The sequence below is a fragment of the Heloderma suspectum genome, chromosome 2 (genome assembly GCF_057233095.1).
Source record: "Heloderma suspectum isolate Gila_16-S chromosome 2, 16-S_ref, whole genome shotgun sequence".
In the NCBI taxonomy this organism is placed as follows: Eukaryota; Metazoa; Chordata; class Lepidosauria; order Squamata; family Helodermatidae; genus Heloderma; species Heloderma suspectum.
In genome coordinates, this window is record NC_139459.1 from 210308626 (window position 1) to 210324739 (window position 16114).

The window sequence follows — 16114 nt, forward strand, 5'->3', positions numbered from 1 at the left end:
ATAAGGACACTGCAGAGAAGCTGAATGAATTCTTTTCATCTGTCTTCACTGCAGAAGATGTAGGACAGATCCTGTGCCTGAACTGATGTTTTCGGGAAGGGAATCTGAGGAACTGAGGAAAATAGTGGCGACAAGAGATGAAGTTCCAGACCTTATTGACAAATTGAAAGCTAATGAATCACCAAGTTCAGATGGTATCCATCCTAGTTCTCTTGAAGAACATAAATATAAAATCGCTTTTCTTCTAACAAAAATATGTAAGATGTCCTTAAGATCAGCCGCTGTACCAGAGGACTGCAGAGTGGCAAATATAACAGAAGTTTTTTAAAAAGGAACCAGGGGATCTGGGTATTTACAGACTGCTTAGCTTAACATCTGTCCCAGGGAAATTGGTGGAAAGCATTATTAAAGATAAAACTATCAAGTATATACAAGGATAAGTCCTACTGAAAAGGAATTAACATGAATTCTCCAACGTATGTCTTGTTTCACAAACCCTTTAGAGTTTTCTGAGAATGTCAATAAACATGTGGAGATGAGTGATCAGGTAGACATTGTTTACTTGGACTTCCAAAAGGCTTTTGACAAAAAACTCCTCAGCAAACTTAGCAGTCATGGAGTAAGAGGAAAGGTGCTCTTATGGATCAATAACTGGTTAAAGAACAGAAAGCTGATAGTACAAATAAATGGTAAATTCTCACACTGGAGGGTCCCAGAAGGATCTGTATTGGGACCAGTACTTTTTAACTTGTTCATAACTGATCTGGAATTAGGAGTGAGCAGTGAAGTGGCCACATTTGCTGATGACACCAAATTATTTAGGGTGGTTAAAACAAAAAGGGATTATGAAGAGCTCCAAAAGGTTCTCTCCAAAATGACAATTAAAATGGCAAATACAGTTCAATGTAAGAAAGTGTAAAGTGATGCATGTTGGGGCAAAAAAATCCCAGCTTCATGTATACTAGGGTAAATCCCATGTTGCCAAGGGGGCTAGAAGTCTGGCGACTGGAACAACTTTGCACTTTTAAAATAAATGTATTACAAATAAACTGTCCAGGAGGGGGAGTCTGTTGGGCTCCATTCTGCCCCATGTGGACTCTCAACATCCCTAGCTCTTCTTTGTAACCATGACAGACAGGCGCTTGTTTTATATATGAAAATCAAAATTACCAGGGTTCCACTGGCTTTCACATAGATCAAAGTCCAACAGAACAGAAACAAACAAACAAACAAACAAAACAGGGCAATTGGGGCAATACCTCTTACCTTGAATAACTGGCTTTTAAAACACAGGATGCAACCTTTGAGACACGAAAAACTCATACTGGATGTTTAAGAAAAGAACGGGGAATGTTGTGTAATGGGACTGCAGCATAGACATATAGAGGAGACAACAACTACCTCATTCTAATGTCCCACACAAGAACTCAAATGTCACCAGTGCTATTGCCTTAGTTTTGGTGACATTTGAATTTTAGAAAGGGAAAACAGAACCAATTCCTTCTAGAACAAACGTGATCCCAGTGCTAGCCAGGAGCTCTGGAAACCTAGCTGTACTCCAGGGGTTTGCACAACTCACCAAGCCAAACATAGTCCACCAGATATGAATGGCGATCTGCCAGGGACTTGATGAACTGCTTGTTTTTGCTGCAGAAGCAGGAGGGTTGCCAAGTACTTGGCAGGCCACAATGCATTGACTTTGTTGGCCACCATTTCTTGAGACATTTTGGAGATCTAAACAATTCTATTCCTGTGTCCCCAAGAGAGGTGTATACCGAAATGTATCAGGTAATTCATATTTCACTTTTTTTTTTTCACTCTGCTTTTCTTTTTGGTACTGCCCTTTTCTTTCTTTTGCCACAACTTGGGCAAGTTAGTCATAATCCCTGCTCTAAGGTCTATGTTACCATTCACCCTACAGATGGGAGTGAAAGCTAGATGGATGTGAAAGCTTGATGGGTAAATATATTGAACTTTATGGCACAGCAGCAGCTAGGCCATATTGCTCTACATCAGCCTTCCAGATGTTTTGGACTACAACTCCCAGCATTCCTGAACATTGGCCATGCTGGCTGGGTTTGATGGAAGTCGAAGTCCAAAACATTTTGAGGATACCCGACTGGGGAAAGCTACCCTGCTTCGTCCCTCCCAGTCCACTTTCCTTTCGTGTCATGCATTTTAGATTGTAAGCCTGCGGACAGGGACTGTCTTATCTTTGTAAACCGCCTTGGGAGACTTTTTGGCTAAAAGGTGGGATAAAAATTATATAAATAAATAAATAAATACTCTATACACTAGTCTTAACAATGCTAGAGTATCACCCACAGAATTAACATTGTCTTTGGCCACATAGAACAATGCCCATTTTCCCCAGACTGAGCTTCTGTCTCTTTGTGGTATAAAGCATGAGTGGGGGGAAGTGAGGGTGACTTTAGTCTTCAATGGTCTACTTTGTATCCCAGAATTCCATGGTTCACTGATGGATATTTAAATTTATAAAGTAAAAGCAAAGAATCGGGATCTCTTAAACGTTAGGGCCTAACTAATCTGAGTATGCAGTCTTGTTTAAGATCATAAAAAGAGCCTTGCTAGCTGAATCAGACTAGCAAGAGCCACCTAATCTAACACTCGTTGCAAGAATCCCAGCAACCATCAGGCGATAGGTAGTTCACCGGAATTCGGCACATTCTGCTCATCATCCTTGACTTACATGACTGACTGTTAATAGAGAAGCTTCATTTTGTTGCTCTAGTGCTCCTGCTGGCCCTAAATTGCAATTGCAAGCAGTGGTATTAGTAACAGAGAGGGATAAATAAGTGGTCCAGAAAAGCACCACATCCTTTTCAGGATTCTAGGCTGCTTTCCTTCAGGATGGAGGGTGGATCAGTCCCACACCCAAGCAAATCCAATGCAACTGCTGTTAGAAGAGGACCACCATTCAGTCTTGTGTATGATTCCCATTTAAATATTTGTCAAATATTGCTTTAAACGTTGATGTTCATTTTCTCTTTCTCCTGAAGAATTTCATTTCAGTTCACATTACTTTGAGTTATTTCTAACACAATTAATAATTCCTTTCTATAATTAGGCCTTACTGCCTAAGTTATTGGAGGTTGTAAAGTCTCTCTTCTTTTAGTTACTCTTCTAATAAATTAAATACTTTAAAACAGGGGTTCTTAAACTTCATCAAAGGAAGACTCCCAAATAAAGTAAAATAAAGTGGAGCCTTTCCAGCAATAAAGGCAGATGGCTTAGTGGGCAGCCCTCTCTTATTCTAGCACAGGATAAGGCACACCAAAGAACAAGAGAGGTAGTAAAGCCATGTGGGCCATAGCATGACTGATGTTCCTAAGGGAGGTACTCCAGGGATGTAAGATTATAGGGAGGCAGAGTCAGCACTGGCCACCATTGCAGGTAAGATGGTAGGCCATGGATACAATCCTATGCACACCTAACCGGGAGTAAGTCCCATTGACATCAGTGGGACCTACTTTAAAGTAGTTGTGCATAAGATTGTCCTGTTTCCCGCCTCCCAGCTGAGCAGAACAAAGGAGAGGAAGCTGCTCCAGCTGGTCCAGGGACTACAGAAGCAAGCAAGCTCCCAGAGAGCGAGCGACCAGAGGGAGCAAACAGGAGTTGGCCAGGGGAGTTGCAGTGGTAGAAGAGACAAAGAAGACAGAGGCAAAGAAGTAAGTGGGCTGCAGGATGCCCAGGGGGCTGTCCTTTTTCCTTCTGAGTGGCTGTGAGCTCACCAAGTGGTAGAAGAGATTACTCTGAGTGGCTGTAAGCTCACCAGGTGTTCCTGAGAGCTCCAACTGAATTGGGTGCATGTGGCCTGAGTACTCCCAGCAGCTATGTGGGCAGGAAACGTCAGTCTGTTTCCCGCCTCCCAGCTGAGCAGAGCAGAGAAAGCTGCTTCAGCTGGTTCAGGGACTACAGAAGCAAGCAAGCTTCCAGAGAGTGAGCGACCAGAGCGAGGGAACAGGGGGAGCAAACAGGAGTTGGCCAGGGGAGCTGCAGTGGTAGAAGAGACAAAGAAGACAGAGGCAAAGAGGTAAGTGGGCTGCAGGAAGCCCAGGGGGCTGTCCTTTTTCCTTCTGAGTGACTGTGAGCTCACCAGGTGCTCCTGAGAGCTCCAACTGAATTGGGTGTGTGTGGCCTGAGTGCTCCCAGCAGCTGTGTGGGCAGGAAGCTTCAGTCTGTTTCCTGCCTCCCAGCTGAGCAGAGCAGAGGAAGCTGCTTCAGCTAGTCCAGGAACTACAGAAGCAAGCAAGCTCCCAGAGAGCGAGCGATCAGAGCAAGCGGACAGGGGGAGCAAACAGGAGTTGGCCAGGGGAGTTTGGCAGTGGAGGTCAAGGGGGAGGCCCCTAACATTTTTAAAAATTATTTTTCTTGTAACACACACTTTCATACCAGTGGGACTCTGCTTTTAACCTCCAGTGAGTAGAGGACCAGGCACAGGCTAGTCTAGAACAATCAGAAAGCTAGATACAAAAAGGGAATAGAGGCTATGGAAGGACAAGACACTCCAGTGGTGGTGACCTGTAAGGTGTGTGCAATGTTTGTTTTCTTGCCTGAGAACAACATGGCCTACACCTGCAACAAGCACAAGTTGATCTCGCTGCTGGAAGAAAAAGTAAGAGGCCTGGAGCGGCGACTGTCGACCCCCCAGGGAATAAGAGAACACAAAGAGTTCTTGGACACAATGGTGGAACTACAGCAGCAAAGTGAAGACCAGAAGCTTGAAGAGCAACAGCAAGCTGAGGCAGAAGTGGGAAATGCTGAGGTGAGGAAAAATGAAGTAGGGGATACTCCTTGGAAAAGGGTGACAGTTAGGAGAAGAGGAATTCTGCACCAGTGGAAGCAGTGGAGCTATGGAACCGATTCCAGGTACTTGAGGATGAGGCTGGAGGACAGCCTGCAGAGGAAGAATTACAGGCGAACCTGCATGAGAGTGAGCAAGAGGCTGAAGGTTAGTCAAGCAGAGGTGATGAAACCCAGGCCTACAACAAGAAGAAGAGAAGAGTGGTAGTAGTGGGAGACCACTTGCTGCGTGGGATCGAGACCCAAGTATGTCGCGAAGACCCGTGGACTTGCCAGGTATGTTGTCTCCCGGGAGGATGAATTAGAGGCGTGACTGAAAGGTTGCCTGCACTCATAAAGCCCACTGACAGGTATCCCTTTCTTCTCATCCATGTGGGAACAAATGATACCGCCAAGCGGAGCTATGAAGAAATCACATCAGACTTTGAAGTTTTGGGAAGGAAACTCAAGAACTTTGGGGCCCAGGTAGTTTTCTCATCCATCCTTCCAGTAGTTAGAAGAAGGATAGGAAGGGAAAGAAAAATACTCCGGGTGAATGACTGGCTATGAAAGTGGTTCTGGCATGAGAGATTTGGATTCTGGGACCACAGGCTATACTTCCTGGAAGATGGACAGTTGGCAAGGGATGGGTTGCACCTCACAAAGGCTGGGAAGAATATGTTTTTCCAGAGCATGAAGAACTTCATCAGGAGGGTTTTAAACTGAATCCTATGGGGAAGGGAGACGTAAAGTTGTAGGTAACAGTGGATAAAGGCTCATGCACCGCAATGGAGAGAACAGCTCTAATAGCGCCCAATAATAGTCTTCACAAACATGTAGGAAGAAAGCTGGACTATGAAGCACATGGTCTTCGATGTCTACTAATGCCCAGAGTATGGGAAACAGAACGAACTTGAACTCTTAATATGGGAGGGAAATTATGACTTGATAGGTGTAACTGAGACATGGTGGGATGACTCTCATGACTGGAATACAGTAACTGAAGGATATAACTTGTTCAAAAAGAACAGGAGGAACAGAAAGGGGGGTGGGATTGCACTATATGTGAAAAATACATATCTCTGCACAGAAATACAGGCAGATGAGCTTGGTAGCCCCATTGAGAGCACCTGGGTTAAAATAAATGGAGCAAAGAATAAAAAGATCCTGGTGGTCGGAGTCTACTACCGGCCACCCAATCAAGGAGAAGACGAGGATGAAACTTTTGAAAAGCAAATAGCCAATGTTTCAAGGAATGAGGGACTTCAATTTCCCCGATATTTGTTGGGAGACAAATTCTGCAAAATATGGCCCCTCCAGGAAATTTCTGATTTGTGTGGTGGATAACTTCCTCCTACAGAAAGGAGAGGAAGGAACTAGAGGATTGGCTATCCTTGACTTGATCCTAACCAACAGAGATGACTTAGTAGAAAAAGTAGCAGTTACAGGAACTCTGGGGGAAAGTGACCGTGTTATACTTGAGTTCTTGGGTCTAAGGGAAGCAAAAAAAGAGTGTAGCCAGACGCGTACCATGGATTTTAGGAAAGCTGATTTTAATAAACTCAGAACAATGACAAGTAAGGTCCCATGGCAAACGATTCTAATGAGAAAAGGAGTCCAAAATGGGTGGGAGTTTTTAAAAAAGGAAATTCTCAAGGCACAATTACAAACAAGAAGAAAAGGTGGAAGAGAACAGAAGAAGCCAATGTGGCTTCACAAAAAGCTTAGAGATGACCTGAAAACAAAAAAGGACATATATAGGAAGAGGAAGGAAGGCCAAGCAACAAAGGAAGAGTACAGGCAGTTAGCAGAGAATTGCAAGGATGGTGTCAGGAAGGCTAAAGCTGAGAACAAGCTGAGGTTAGTGAGGGATGCTAAAAGCAACAAAAAGGCTTTCTTCAGCTACGTGCATAGTAAAAGACAGAGGAAAGAAATGGTGGTTCAGCTATTAAATAAGGATGGCAAAATGATAACAGATGGCAAAGAAAAGGCAGAGGTGCTCAATTCCTACTTTGGCTCAGTCTTCTCTCAAAAGAGGGTCTATGGCCCCGCTGGCAAAGGTGAAGTACAGGCTGAAGGGGCAGGATTGCAGCTTGTGATCTATAGGCATATGGTCAAGGAACACCTAATTACTTGGAATGAGTTCAAATCTTCAGGGCCAGATGAACTGCATCCTAGAGTAATAAAGGAACTGGCAGAAGAACTCTCAGAACCGCTGTCTATTCTCTATGAGCAAGCATGGAGCACGGGTGAAGAGCCAGATGACTGGAGGAGGGCTAATGATGACCCTAGCTTCAAAAAGGGTAAAGAGGAGGAACCTGGGAACTACAGACCACTCAGTCTGACATCAATCCCTGGGAAAATTCTGGAACAGACGATAAAGCAATCCATCTGGAAGCACCTTGAAAACAATGCAGTGATTCCTCGAAGCCAACATGGAACATGGATTTGTTGTCAAGAACAAATCCTGCCAGACGAACCTGATCTCATTTTTGGATCAAGTAACCTCCCGTGTGGACTGTGGGAATGTTGTGGACATAATATACCTCGATTTCAGCAAAGCTTTCGACAAAGTGCCCCATGATCTCCTGATGAGCAAACTAGCTCAAAGTGGGCTAGATGAAACAACTATCAGGTGGATTCACAGTTACAAAATCGGCTACAGAATCGGACTCAAAGAATGCTTATCAATGGGATCTTCTCAAACTGGGGAGAGGTAACAAGTGGGGTACTGTAGGGCTCAGTCCTGGGCCCAGTGCTCCTCAACATTTTTATTAATGACTTGGAAGAGGAGGTGCAGGGAATGCTGATCAAATTTGCAGATGACACAAAATTGGATGGGATAGCTAATACCCCAGGCCGGAAGACAGAAACAAAATTCAAAGTGATCTTGAGAGACTGGAGTGCTGGGCAGAAAACAACAGAATGACATTTAATAGGGATAAATGACAAGTTCTGCACCTAGGAAAAATAAAGCAAATGCACAGTGACAAGATGGGGGATACATGGCTCAACAACACTACAAGTGAGAAGGATCTTGGAATATTTGTAGATCACAAGCTGAATATGAGCCAATAATGTGATGTGGCTGCAAAAAAGGCAAATGCTCTTTTCGGCTGCATTCATAGAAGCATAGCTTACAAGTCCTGGGAAGTACTAGTTCCCCTCTACTCAGCACTGGTTAGGCCTCATCTTGAGTACTGTGTCCAGTTCTGGGCACTACACTGTAAGAAGGATGCAGACAAGCTGGAGAGGGTTCAGAGGAGGGCAACCAAGATGATCAGGGGACTGGAAACAAAGCCCTCTGAGGAGAGACTGAAAGAACTGGGCATGTTTAGCCTTGAGAAGAGAAGACTGAGGGGAGATAGGATAGCGCTCTTCGAGTACTTGAAAGGTTGTCACAGAGAGGAAGGCCAGGATCTCTTATTGATCATCCCAGAGTGCAGGACACGGAAGAATGGGCTCAAGTGACAGGAAGCCAGATTCTGGCTGAACATCAGGAGAAACTTCCTGACTGTTAGAGCAATACGACAATGGAACCCATTACCTAGGGAGGTGGTGGGCTCTCCCACACTGGAGGCATTCAAGACGAGGCTGAACAGCGATCTGTCAGGGATGCTCTGACTTGGATTCCTGCATTGAGCAGGGGGTTGGACTCGATCGCCTTGTAGGCCCTTTCCAACTAGGGATGTACAGAACTCACCTCCGAGTTCGCCGGGGGGTCTCTGGGGGGGGAGGTGCCCCCCCAAATCCTCTCTGGCTGGCCCCACTCCGCGGCGAGTCCGCAGAGCCACTGGCAGGGTCCGTCCGCTGCCAGACTGCTGGTCTTCGGACGCAAATGTAGGGATGTACGAAAGTCACTTGCCTGGTCGCAGATTATGCTGATGCTGGGGAGGAGGCGCTCCGTCCCTCCCCCCGAAATTCTGGCCAGCGGGGGAGGCGCTCTGTCTCTCCCCCCCCCAAATCCTGGCCAGCCGGCTCCGCTCTGCAGGGATTCTGCGGAGCCGCCGGCCGGCTCCGCCAGCGGCCGGACATCCGGCTGCTGGCTAGCGGGGACGCAAATGGCGGCGGCCGTAGCCGCCGCCGTTTGCGTCCCTGCAGTCAGCTGTGATAGGCTATGTAAATGTTTATGTAGCCTATCACGGCTGATTAAAAAACAACAACAACGTGCATACGCAAATGGTGGCGCCCATGGGCATAGACGCTACGCTATTTGCGTTCCCCTTATTTTCGCCGTAGTCTACGTAAATGTTTACGTAGACTAAGATGTGCCAAAATAAGGAATGCAAATGGCGGCGTCCATGGGCGCCGCCATTTGCGTACGCGTGTTTTTGTTTTTTGTTTTTTACTCAGCCGTGATAGGCTACGTAAACATTTATGTAGCCTATCACGGTGTTTTTTAAAATTTAGCCATGATAGGCTACATAAATCCTTACGTAGCCTATCACGTTTTTTGGTTTTTTGGTTTTTTTTTAACTTGGAAATGGTGGCGGCGGCAGCCGGTCGGAAGACCGGCCACCTGAGCTGCCGCCGCCACCGGAGCCGCCACCACCACCGCCAGGAAGATCCGCCCCAGGTAAGTCCCGTCCCGGGGGGGGCGGGGGGCTGTTCCGCCACCGATTTCGGGGGGCCAAATGCGCTGGCATTCGGCATCCCCGAGATCCGTGGTGGAACTTTCGTACATCCCTACGCAAATGGCATCTGGCGTAGTGGACACCATTTGTGTCCCTGCCTTTTGCTGTGATAGGCTACGTAAAGATTTACGCCAGACGTCATTTGCGTCTGAAGACAGGCAGCAGCAGACGGGACAGGCGGCAGGGATGGACGGCAGCAGGTAGGATCTAGCCGGCGCGAATTCCCCTGGGTGGCGGGGGTGAGTCTTTCATTCCTCCACGGATTCCGGGGGGCCGGATTCTTAGAATCCAGCCTCATTGGAGTCCGTGGTGGAATTCTCCACCATCCCTACTTCCAACCCTATTATTCTATGATTCTAAGATTGTGCTCTGAATGAACTGTTGGCGTCACCGGCTACTCTTAGGGCACAATCCTATGCATGTTTAGGCAGAAATAAGTCCTACAACTGGCTGGGGCATGATGGGAACTGTAGGACTTGTTTCTGTCTAAACATGCATAGGATTGCACCCTCCGCTTTTCTAATTTATCAAAATGCAGGTGATGCTGCCTCCCTAAGGCCAGTGTGGTCCCTTCTTCCCTTCCTGTCCCCCACTGCAATTATACTGCCACCTCCCCTCCACACACACACACTACCAGCCACCAAATCCACACTGACACCAGTATCACCTTCCACTGAGCACCAGTTTATGTCTTTCTCAGAGCTGGAAGAATGTCCTTCCAAATCAGAGGCTGGAGTGGATGCAAGCAGTAGTAATAGCACCAGCAGCAATGGCGGCAGCAGTGGCAGTTCTCTCAGTAGGTTTTCCCCTGCAGAAGCAGAACTGATATCAGGAATAATGGGTTAGTTGGCCCTGGGAATAAGCAAGGCAAGTCTGCCTTTTCCACCCTCATACTTGCAGGCAGAATTGATCAGCTGCCTCCTCACCAGCTTTCTGCAACGAAGGGCTCAGAAAAAATGTTACAGCCACCCGAATTGTTTTGCTTCACATGATGGCTGAGTCATTTGAGGCCAGCTCTGTTCAAGTCTGGCCCGTGGTCCTTGCTTGCCTGATCTGGTGCCTGACTACCGGCCTGTGAATAACCACATCTTCTGCCTCTGACCCCTTTGACCCCTACTTGCAGAGAGGGATGTAAGGATTTTGTGAAATCCATTCTGTCTGTGTTTTGTGGATTGTCGGGCATCTTTCGTTGGGTCATCCGCTCAGTGAGGGAATCAGATATTTCTAAGGATGTACAAGAATTTTATTCCATTTGCACTAATGCACACTAGGGCTATTTCAAACTTGTGCTAATGCACATTAGCACAAGTGCGGATTTGCATAAATTCTCCCTCCTGCAGCAACCCCGCCCCCAAGTCTACAGAATCCATGTAACTCAGAAAAAACCAGTCCACTGCGTAATCTGCAAGCTGGCTTCATAGAAATCCAAACTCATTTGAAGCCGTTGCAAATTTCTCTGACATTCCGAGTTGCAGCCTGCCACAAAGCTAGGCCCCAGGCCTGACAATATGGGAGTTCATGTGTTTGGCATTCCCTGTGAATTTCTCTTTCTGTCTTAAAAAGCAGCTGGTAGGAGAGGGGGTGTCTAAACCTTTGCTTCTGCACAGCCATGTATGGCATCACCAAAAAAGTATAAACATATAACCCCAAAAAGAGAACAAAAGAGGATGCAGATTTGCATAAAAACGGCACGTGCTAATCAATGAATGGTTAGACATCCTTACTAGAATTTAAACAAATAAAAATACATCTCACCTTAGCAGAGAAGAATGTGGCCAGGTGACCTGTGTGCCAGCTTAGTTGGCTGTCCAGGAGCAAACTGTGGATGGGCAACTTCATGGGCCGTGCTCAGGGTCCTTACTCTCACCTCTTATGGCTCTTTATTTTTAAACCAGGACTGGACAGCCCTCCAAAGAGAAGACACCTTCAGAAGCAACTCATGGAACGCCGAAGTTACAGTACAATACTATGATCCATGAGACAGTGTCCCAAGACAAGAGCCATAGAATATATCAGATCTCTGCCTTCAAGGGTGGAGAGACAGACCGCCCTTGGAGGATGAGATCTGACCGTGGATCCCCCCAACTCCTAGCCCCGTGGAAACATCTGTGCCCCTTACCTCTCTGAGTCTGAAATCCCAAAGTCAGAGAGGAGGAAAAGGAGGCTTGCTGGGAAACTGCCCTGTTGGGGGGTTGGGGAGGTCCAAAACTCTTCTGGCCTCTGGCTATGCCCCCAAACTGGCCAGTAATCCAAGCCCAAACTGGCCAGTGATCTCTATGCCTAAAGATGATATAGATTAATACACTTCCACTGGTCTCAATGGGAAGGAACTGGTTGAAAGAAAGAAAAACCCTGTTGGGGAGGGGGGGAAAGAATGAAAACACTGCTCTTCCCTCACTTCCATTCCACCACGATAAACTCATTAGGGCTTTGGATATCTCAGAGGCTCTGACGTCAAACTCTCCATGATATGGGTTAGGAATAGGATTGCCCTGTTCAACGTTTCAGGTTTGCAGTAGCAATGCTAATCAACATTTAGATTCAAACAGAAACTGGATCCCATTCTAGTGCCATGTTTCATGCTTCTTTTAGTCTCCTCTTGCCTCTGCCACCCCTGTTTCTCTGCCATGGCAGCTTCTAAGAGAACCGTTCTGAAATCTCAGTCTACAGTATTTGTCAAAATGTTTATTCGAGATGTTATTTCGGCCTGAATCTAGTTAGAAGTGCTCCTCCCAGTGCTCATCTCCGTAGCAACAATTTGCTGTTAAACCCGAGTGGATCTATACCACAAGACTGATTAAAATAAATAATTTTAAAAGCAACCCCCCCCATATGTGATAATTCACATCAAAAGGGTGGGGTGGGGGGAGAAAATCAAGCTCATGAGAGGAAGTGCAAACCATTGTGTTTCTTGTTACTGTGACACCAGGAACATCAGCACTTGTACGACTTGGCTAGAAAAACAGCTGTATCAGATGGGGAATTGCATTTGACTGCAGACCTACTCTACCTGAAGGCAACCCTCTGAACTGTTTCAAAAAGTGAGGCTTGTGCTAAATAATTGATGGCTAAAAAAATAATACATAACAGAGGGGGAGAGAGGAGGGGGGAGGAAAAAAGGCAGCAGCAACGTGTTTTAAAAGATCTGCCTAGTAAACTGGGCTCTAAGCAGCCTTTTTGGGGGGGTCCTCCACTCATCCCAGTTTGGAGCTCTCCACCCCCAATTAAGATTGACCCTTCAGCCCTGAAATAAGACCAGCCTACAACCTACTGAACTCTGCAGATGGATGTTTAATGGCTCTCACCTAATGTTGTGGGGGAAGGGTGATGATCACAACAGGGCCATAGCTTTAAGAAGTGCAGGATTGGAGTGTGTGGTAAGGCAGGGGTGCCCAACATGGAGCCCACGGGCACCATGGCACCCACAAAGCTCTCCACTCCCTGCCCCCTTCAAAAAATTATTTTTAATAAAAAAAACTTGAAAAACATTAGGGTGCCATGTTCCCCTTCCTATTCCTGAATCTTCCACTTTCCTTTCCACTCCCAGCCTCTAGTCGTGTTCTTTCTCTCCACCCAACTCCTTGGCTCATTATTTCTCTCCCTTCCTCATCCCTAGCCTTCTACTTTCTCTCCCTTCCTAGCCCCTTGCCTTGCTTTCTCCCCTGCCCACCTCTCTACTTTGCGGTTTCTCTCCCCTCTTAGCCTCACTCTTTCTCATCCCTCTATCCCTTTGCCCTGCTATTTCTCCTCCCTCCCAGGCTCTAGTCTCACTATCCCCCCCCCCACACACCTCTTCTGACTAGCTAGGCCCCCACAGCAGCTGTTATGTGATTAGCCACATCCTCCATGGGAGCCATTTGGTGGTGGCAGTTTCTCAGGGCCCAAAGGTCCAAAAAGGTTGGGGATCCCTGCGGTAAGGCAATGCAAGAGGACAGAGCTCCTGTACCTTCAATAACATTGCAGAAGGAGAGGGAATTTCAGATGGTGCAATTTGTCATATGAACTGTACACATGAGAAAAATGACAGGAGACCTGTTGTCTATTGCATCTGGTTGTTACCCTGCTATCAACAGGGCTGTGTGTAGGCCACAGTGCTGTACCAGTGCAGAATGCGATATTGGCCACTGAATTTGGCTTCTTAATAATCTGAGCTTCCATTACGAAGAGAAGAAAAAGACATTTCTACGTTTGTAGAACCAGCTCAGTGGTTACTGAATAAAGTGATTAGAGGGTGGACTTACACTGTCTTATAGAACTTTCCTTCTCCCCATGATTAGCAGAAGCAGAACAGATTAGGCCAAGTAAGAGAAATCATGCAATTTTGTATGATTTGCATAACTAACGTGGGTAGCAGCATTCAGCTTTTCTTGGTGCAGAATTTGGGTTACCTCGCCATGAACTTCTATACCACAGACTGAGTATACACTATAATCATTGCATGGTGGTATTGATATTTTTAAATGATTTTTTTTACAAGCTTTGGTATTTTATTGTAACAGCTTGACTACATGAAAATCATCACTATCAAACTTTACCATACAGCGTGTGATTATAGTTACATTTGGAAAATGGATGTGGAATCTTTTTTGTGAAAATGCTGAAGCCTCGTGAATCAGTTCTAGTAGGAAATGGATGAACAGGCTGACACCATGGAAAACTGAAAGAATCAGAGGCCATCAGAAACAACTGTGTGGGGAGGAAGAGAAGAAACAGCAGCAGCCAGTGAGCTAAGATGTCATCATTGCCACCTATTTAACTAGGCTATTAAAAGCCCATCTGCACTTTTTAGTGTTTTAATGATTGGTTATTTTTTTTATTGATCTTATGTAAGCACCTCTGGGATACTTCCCAGCTGAAGAGTGCAGTAAAGACACTTAAAATATATATTTATATTTATTTAGATAGATGATAGATAGATAGATAGATAGATAGATAGATAGATAGATAGATAGATAGATAGATAGATCAGCACAGCTATTGATGAGGGCAGAAGCCAAAATGTTCAGCTTAAATATATTTTTGAAAACTCTTGTTGAGAGAGAGAGAGAGTGTGTGTGTATATATATACACACATATATACTGTAACTAATATCTTTGAAATTTGATTTTCTGGGTGAATGGACTTCTAGAATTTTTACACAATTATGGATTATTAACCCTTTGCATTTGGTTGGCTGTGTTGTTGTAGATAATGAGTGTTCTCCACACTGTATCTATAGACACTGCTATTATAGTGCCCTCTTATGATTCTTTGACACTATCTATATTATGAGCACAACCATATGCATATGTAGATGTGTGTGGAGATTTTGCTGCCTGGCCAATATTTATCTGACTGCATTGATCACAAATATGAACAATTGGTTTGTGCTGAAAGTGGCAAAGAAGTAATTCCTGGCCTCTCCAATGCCTACCATGAAAGGGTTCTAGGCAGGACAAGGCATCGTCAAACCTTCTAGCCAAATATTCCCTAGATTTGGTAGAAATATTCTTATCTCAAACATTTTCTTATGATTTTTTAGATGTATTCTTGATCTACAAAGTACCCCTTGACAAATCTAGGCAGCTGCCTAGGACATGATGGGCTGTATCCAATGTTAGTCCTACTTAGTAGACCCATTGAAATGAATAGGACGTAAGTTAGTCTAAAACTGGAGCAACTCAGTATTTTTGAGATGGGGTGGGCAATTTGTGGCCCTCCAGATATTTTAGCCTACAATACCTATCATGCCACATTATTGGCCATGCTGATTAATGTTGCAGACAACGAGTTGCCGATCCCTATATAAGGGTAGTGATTTTACTAAGTGACAATCGCCAAGGAACACCTTTCCTATGGCTGGCCCAAGCCACTGCCCAGCATGCTTCAGAACTGAGCACGGCCATGAACCCAGCTCTCCCTAGTCCAAATCCAATACTCTGTTTATTACACCATTGGTCTTCCAGTAATAGGCCAGGATTCACAAGTGGGTTGGGGCCTGATCTAAGGTGTGTTACACCAGTGGCACTATGGTATTTCTTTAAGCGTAAAAAAGGTGGGAGAGAGATTGATAGTATGTCTGCACTACAAATTAATAGTGTTTGTATACAAATTGAATTGAGAAAGATAGAGGAGAAAAATAGAGAGAGCAGGAGAAGACCAAGAGGGACATATCTAGTATGGGATATATACTGGTCCCATGTGTCTGGCTGGGGTTAAAGGCAGGACTTGGGTCTTAAAGACTGAGGGCTCCTGCATTACATCGCACTGGCTTTCCTAACATCTTTCACTACTGTTAGCCCCTGTGGATAAACCCAATTTTCCACTTATGGCATGCTGCCCCAGCATCAAATTTCTAGGCCTTTGGGTTTCCCCAGCCCTGCTCAGGACTGCACAGCCAAAGTCTGTGTGGTCTGTCTCTAGCATGTGAGGTTTGCCTGGTGGACCTCTGAAAAGCCCTTGTGCTCCAAATAAGAAAGAAGCTTGGGAAGCCCTGTCTGTCCTAGTTGGCGTGTCCTGAAAAGGACACCTCTTTGCTCTAAGCCAGGCTTCCCAAACCTGGTGCATTCCAGATGTGTTGCATTGCAACTCCCAGAATTCCCAGCCAGCAGGTGGCCTCAGGCTGAGGAAGGCTAAGCCAACATGCTGTACAGTATATATTCTAAAGGACCAGCTCAGCAAGGGAACATGCATGAAC